The following is a 6,357-nucleotide window of genomic DNA, read 5'->3' on the forward strand; positions in this document are numbered from 1 at the left end:
GTGCTTATTCTCAAGTTCGTCCCATAATTCTTTCGAACTATTCAGACATTGTACAAGTCATCCTCTAAAGCGCTTAAGATATAACCTTTGCAAAGAAAATCTGCCTGTTTCCACATGTCACGACCCCAGTTCGCCCTCCGTGAACTATTGTGATGACACCTAGTCTCTGTGACTAGGTAAGCCTAACAATTGCGGAAAAAGGGAAAAGACAAGATAAAACTAATAAAACTGCGGAATAAACATGATGAAGGTTTAAAATTCCGCTTGGCATATATAATATAACTCTCAAACTGAACAACTTCCCAAAACCTGAAATCTCATGAAGTCACAAGCTGTTGAATAACAACAAGTGTCTAACTCCAGAATGCTTAAACAAAAGTAAATACAGAAGGGCTATAATTACAAGAGAGAATGGAGAGGGACTCCTCTGTCTACGGACACGGCAGATATACCTCAAAGTCTCTGAAGAATCGCCTCGCCTCAAGGATAGTAGGGCCGAGTCGAAGAACCTAGATCTACGCACGGGGAAAACATGTGCAGAAAATGGCATGAGTACACCACAACAGTACCCAGTAAGTGTCAAACCTAACCTCGGTCGAGTAGTGACGAGGAAGGTCAGGGCCCTACCAGTCATACACAATAATATATAAGGAAAAGAAGCAATAGTAGAGTAACACAAGGTAATAAGAGTAGCAACAACTACAACAGAGCAAATAATCATAGAAGGAGTATAACTCAACACAGAGATAACAACCGGGTATCTCCCAGGATACCGTCCTATAGTCCCCAAATGTAAATATCCAGTGGATCTCCCGGGTGTCGTTCCATAATCCAACTCATAGTGCACGGGGAGCTACCGGAATCTCGATCCGTAGTCCCAAATGTAAATACCCAGTACTGGGGGAATCTATCGGGTGCAATCCCGTAGTTCCAATATAAATGTGCAGGAGGATCTACTGGAATACAAATCCGTAGTCCCAAAGTAAACATGTCGGGAGATCTCCCGGGATACCGTCCCGTAGTCTCAAAGTTAACACACACCAGCCATACGAAAAATATTCAGTTAAGTCCAAATTTCATATCAAGGTAAATAGGTATTTCTAACCAAGCATGTTGTACGGAGTTCAAATAAAGCAGTTTGAGCAAGTAAAATAATTAAGTCAATTAGACATGCTTTCCTAGCTAACAATAGGCTTAAATTGCAAGTAGTATAAACAGGGAAGAAAATATTACGTAATGAAAATATGATTTTCAACAATTAGCACATGTACTCACTCGTCACCTAACGTACAAGGCATTTCATATATCAACAACACCAAATCCTAAGGGAGTTCCCCCACACAAGGTTAGGCAAGCCACTTACCTCGAACCGGCTAAAAAATCAACCCGAAACTACGCTCTTGCCACGAGTACCCGACTCCAAATAGCCCAAATCTATTCAAATTAATCGCATAATATAAATATAACTTCAAGTAACTAATTTCACTAATTAATTCGAAGCTAACACGCGAAATTAAGAAAATTGCCCAAAACGTCCCCCGGCCCACGTCTCAGAATCGGGTAAAAGTTACGGATTATGAACCCTCATTCACTCACGAGTCTAAGCATACCAAATTTATCCAAATCCGATGTCAACTCCCCAATCAAAACTAGAAAATTAGGTCTAAGAACTTTTCCAAATTTTCCCAATTTCTCACCCCATATCCGAAATTAGATGATGAATTCATGTTTAGATTAATGTGTTATAAGTAAAAAGGAGTTAAGAATCATTACCCGCAAACTCCCTCCAAAATTCGTCTCCTACCGAGCTCCCAATTCAATTTTGTGATATGAATTCAAAACCCTCGATTTTGAACTTTATGTTTTGCTCAGACGCGACCTTAATCGCGATCGCGGAAACTCCCACGCGATCGCGAAGAGAAACATCACTGACCCCCAAATTAACCCTATGCGAACGCGATACTCCCTACGCGAACGCGATGCTTGCACTGCTCAGCTCTACGCGATCGTAAAGAGCAACTTCCACTCCTCAGTTGCCTCACTTCTTCCTCTTCGCGAACACGGCGTAGCCCATGCGTTCGTGATTCAACTTCTACCAATACTACGCGTTCGCACTCCCTTCCCGCGATCGCGTAGAATAAAAATCCCCTCTGCCTCATCTAAGCCTTCGCGATTGCGAGCCTCCTCACGCGATCGCGATGAAGGAAAGTCTGCAACCGAAAACTAGAAAAATCTGATCCTTTTCCAAGTCCAAAAATGGTCCGTCGAGCATCCGAAACACACCCGAGGCCCCGGGGACCTCAACCAAACATACCAACCAATCCTAAAACATCATTCAAACTTGTTCCAAACATTGGAATGCTCAAAACAATATCAAAACACCAATTTAACATCGGATTCAAGCCTAAGAACTCTAAAAACTCTCAAATTACGCTTTCGATCAAAAAGTCTATCAAACCTCGTTTGAATGACCTGAAATTTTGCAAGAATGTCACATTCAACACTACGGAGCTACTCCAACTTCCAAAATCCATTCCGACCCCGATATCAAAATCTCACTATCGTACCGGAAACTTAAAAAATTCAACTTTCAGCATTTCAAGCCTAAATAAGCTACGGACCTCCAATACACAATTCGAACATGCCCCTAAGCCCGAAATTACCCAACGGAGCTAACGGAACCGACAGAATTCCATTCCGAGGCCATCTTCACACTGCTCCGACTACGGTCCAAATTCTAAAGCTTAAGCTCTCTTTTAGGGACTAAGTGTCCTAAAATACTCCGAAATTTAAAGCAAAACATCCCGGCAAATTAAAATAGCAGAAAAAATACGGGGAAAGCAGTTAATAAGGGATCAGAGTGTTAATTCTTAAAACGACCAGCCGGGTCGTTACACCACGCCTCAACAATCATGAATTTCTCGTTGTCCGGCATGTCCGCAGCAGGCATTGGAGGTTCTTCACTAGTGAATTTCGGCATACCAAGTGTGGTAAGCCAGAAGCACACCCTTTGTTGCCATCCTTTGAAGTTGGCTCCAAAAAATTTCCCTGGTTTCTCGGCCGGTGGAACTGCAGTCCGGCTTGACGAGTCTATCGTCGTTGCCACAACAGTCGAAGAAGAATTTCCGTTATCAATTACCATTTCTCACTATCAACAACAGAATAGTTCAATTAATGGTAAAACCAGAACAGTAATAATTAACAATAAATCGTACATATAATAAATAAAAATCGAAGTTTTTATATACTGTTTTATAGAAAACGATGAAGTTTTTATGTTCTTCAAATCATTTTCTGAATTTTAATATTCTGATGAAGTTTTTATATCTTCAAATCAGAACAGTAAAATTCAGAAGGAGTAGAAAATCACACAGGTTTTAATCTCCACAAAGAGAATACAATATATAATAAAATAATTTCCATAAGATTGTTATCCAAACTGTATTGTTGTAATAAACAATAAATAATAAACTTTATGAAAACAGAAACAGAAAGTTAGTAGAAATAGAACGACAAAATAAATTCTGGAAAATAATATAGGAATAAATCGAACCCACTGAATACACAGTGTGTCCTTAAGGAAATTATTCCCCTCAAGTGCCCGAGGTGCTGGAATATATCCTCCCAGGATAGAATGATTTAACTCACCGGAGTGTTGGTACCAAAAAAACCGATGAACAACGAACCACTCAAAGGCTAAAAAACACACTGGAATTTTTATATGCAGAAGAAGAAGATCAGAAAATTTCGTAAGTAAAGATTCTGGGATTCAAGAAATATTTATAGACCATTTGACGCTATTTCTGAAAAGGTTTGCAACCTTTCAAAAACAACCATAGCTATTGGAACATGTGTGAAACTGAAATATTGCGGGAAACAGCGACAACGCGCGAGGCTTGCCTTGTTCTTACCTCTTTAAGAGCTAGAAGAAGAGCAATTGTATATATACCCATCAAAATCCTTTTCTTCCTCCAATATGGGACAATGTCCCTTTGGCAAGGAGGGAAACTCAAATATTTTATTTTCCCTTCATTTCTCATTCACCCTCTTTAAGTTACAGAAGCTTAAAAGCCCAACATTACGGTATCATGAAACAACAACAAAGGATACATACAAGTCACAATTATGGTAAATTTTTATGCGCATTTACACAACTAGCTTCAATCGACTCTAATTTTGTGGGGACTTGTTTAGTTGTTTTGCTTTTGCAGCATCCACATACGTTGTTTCTCAGTTGGCTTAGAAAATTTTCTGCAACGACAAAAAATGAAACTTTGATATCTCCCTTAACAGAGAGTATACTTATAAGGGAATTACCCCTTCGGAATATCCAATAAAATTGAAATGACACAGAGAAGATTAGCATGACTCTGTGCAATTGGAATGACACAGAAAAAACTAATGTAGACTCTACAAAAAGATGTCTACGTACAAATCGAGAAATGATCCAAATTATTTTGAGTTTAAAAAGTAATCCTTATCCTGAAGAGGATGAGGTGATAGGAAAGTGAACATAATATTTTTTAAAACAAACGTTATTTCCAAGCACAAATCTGTCGAAGAAAAATGCTAAAACTGGTATGGACACCGACTTTTCCTTTCCTAGACTTTGAAATTAACCAGCTCAAGTATGAAAAGAATGTGAACAACAAGATGCTTAAATGAAAGATGTTTCGGTGGGAAACGGTTTGTGTTTGGCTAATTAATTTGAATAATACTTTGGAGCAGTAATTAATGTTTGACCAAACTTTTAGAAACTGCTTCTACGTGTATTTTTTTCAGAAGTACTTTTAAGATAAGTGCTTTTGGAGATAAGCTACTTCTTTCTGCTTCTCAAAAACTGTTTCTACTTCTCCACAAAAATACTTTTTTTCCTACTAAAAGCTTGGCCAAATACCTCATTTTTTGTCAAAAATATTTTTGGCCCAAAAAAATCACTTTTGGTCAAATATGCTATAAGCCTACAACGGTAGAATCTGGAATTTATGAGGGATATGTGAGTTCACACTCATGAACAGTAACATAATACTCCGTTTTCTCCGGTAGGAAATTATGTCCATTACCAAAAAATTCTAGTTCCTGAAGATGATTCAAGCAAAAAAGGAGCCTTGGAGTAACGGTAAAATTGTTTTCGTATAATCTATAAGTTACGGGTTCGAATTGTGGAATCAGTTATTAATGTTTGCATCAAGGTATGAATGTTAAGGGGTCGGGTCAGGCTAGAGGAAAAGGGAACCGGCTGGTTTCAGTACCGGTTAAGGCGACCCGGGGTAATCCTGCAGACGTCCGCAGGCCTTGGCGTCTCCTTCTATCTTTCCATACTGTTTCTTTTATTTATTTCAGAAACAACTTTGTATTTATCTTTCGGACTCCTATTTGTAATATTCCTAGACAGTCTGTGACATTATGACACCAGTTCTGGGTAGCTTATGTTTATGGAATTGTATCGGTATTATCTTAAGTTGTTACATTTCATTCTTGCGCCTTCCGCTTTATTATTTTCGTTGTTTATATAATGTCAATTCATAGCTGTTAAAGGATTAAAAAATAGAAAAGGTAAAATATTTGGAATGATTAGCTTGCCTAGCTTTCACTAGTATGCACCACCACGACTCCCCAAGGTGAAAAATCCGGGTCGTGATAATGTAAGTACCACAACGATACCGAACCAGTATAAATCGTTGTGTGTTATTTACTTCTCTTTACTGCTTACTTTCATTCTATGCTATGGTCAGTTAACTAATACTTGTGTTAGTCAACTAAATTTTAAATAGTCAACAATTCACCCTCCCCCAACCCCTCTTGTACGTTTACATGTGAGCGCACTCTATTAGCACGGGGCATGATTTAACATGAATTGAGAATTGAGAGATGAGTGAAGAAATGAAGAAGAGTGGGAGGTCTATTTATAGTTTTTCAAAGAGATAAATTAGCAAATAATAAAAGTATTATTTTTAAAAAAAAAGATGCCCAAAAGGGGTCTATTCTTGAAAATTAGTCATTGGGCAACAGTCAAAATAGCAGTCAAAATGACAGTTGACTGTTGCCAACTGTCAAGAGTATTTAAAAAAAATTGAACTAGTCGTTGAACCGGTCCGGTCCGATTAACCGGTTCAAGATTGACAAGAACTTACCGGGTTGGACCGGTCCAGTTAACCCGTAATGAAATTTTCCCCGGCACAGGCCGGTTCACGTCCAAACCCAGTCCTGCCCGGCCCGCCCCCTTACCACCAGGTCGATCAGGGTCGGTCAGGTTTAAAACCGACCAAGGCCGGTCCAGAATCGGGCCTGCCCGACCGTTTGACAGGCTTACATCAGGGGTAAGTTGTCTACATCATATCCCTTAGAGTACGACCT

The 6,357-nt window shown here is 39.1% G+C and overlaps 1 non-coding gene across 1 annotated transcript; it reads left to right on the forward strand.

Annotated features, from left to right (window-relative positions):
- The first annotated feature begins 4,312 nt into the window (after window positions 1-4,312).
- LOC142171316 (U6 spliceosomal RNA) lies at window positions 4,313-4,418 on the forward strand. The gene has a single exon (XR_012700888.1). It is a non-coding gene; the product is annotated as a U6 spliceosomal RNA (small nuclear RNA).
- Window positions 4,419-6,357: the final 1,939 nt, after the last annotated feature.

Source organism: Nicotiana tabacum, chromosome 16 (assembly GCF_000715075.1).
Source record: "Nicotiana tabacum cultivar K326 chromosome 16, ASM71507v2, whole genome shotgun sequence".
Taxonomy (NCBI): Eukaryota; Viridiplantae; Streptophyta; class Magnoliopsida; order Solanales; family Solanaceae; genus Nicotiana; species Nicotiana tabacum.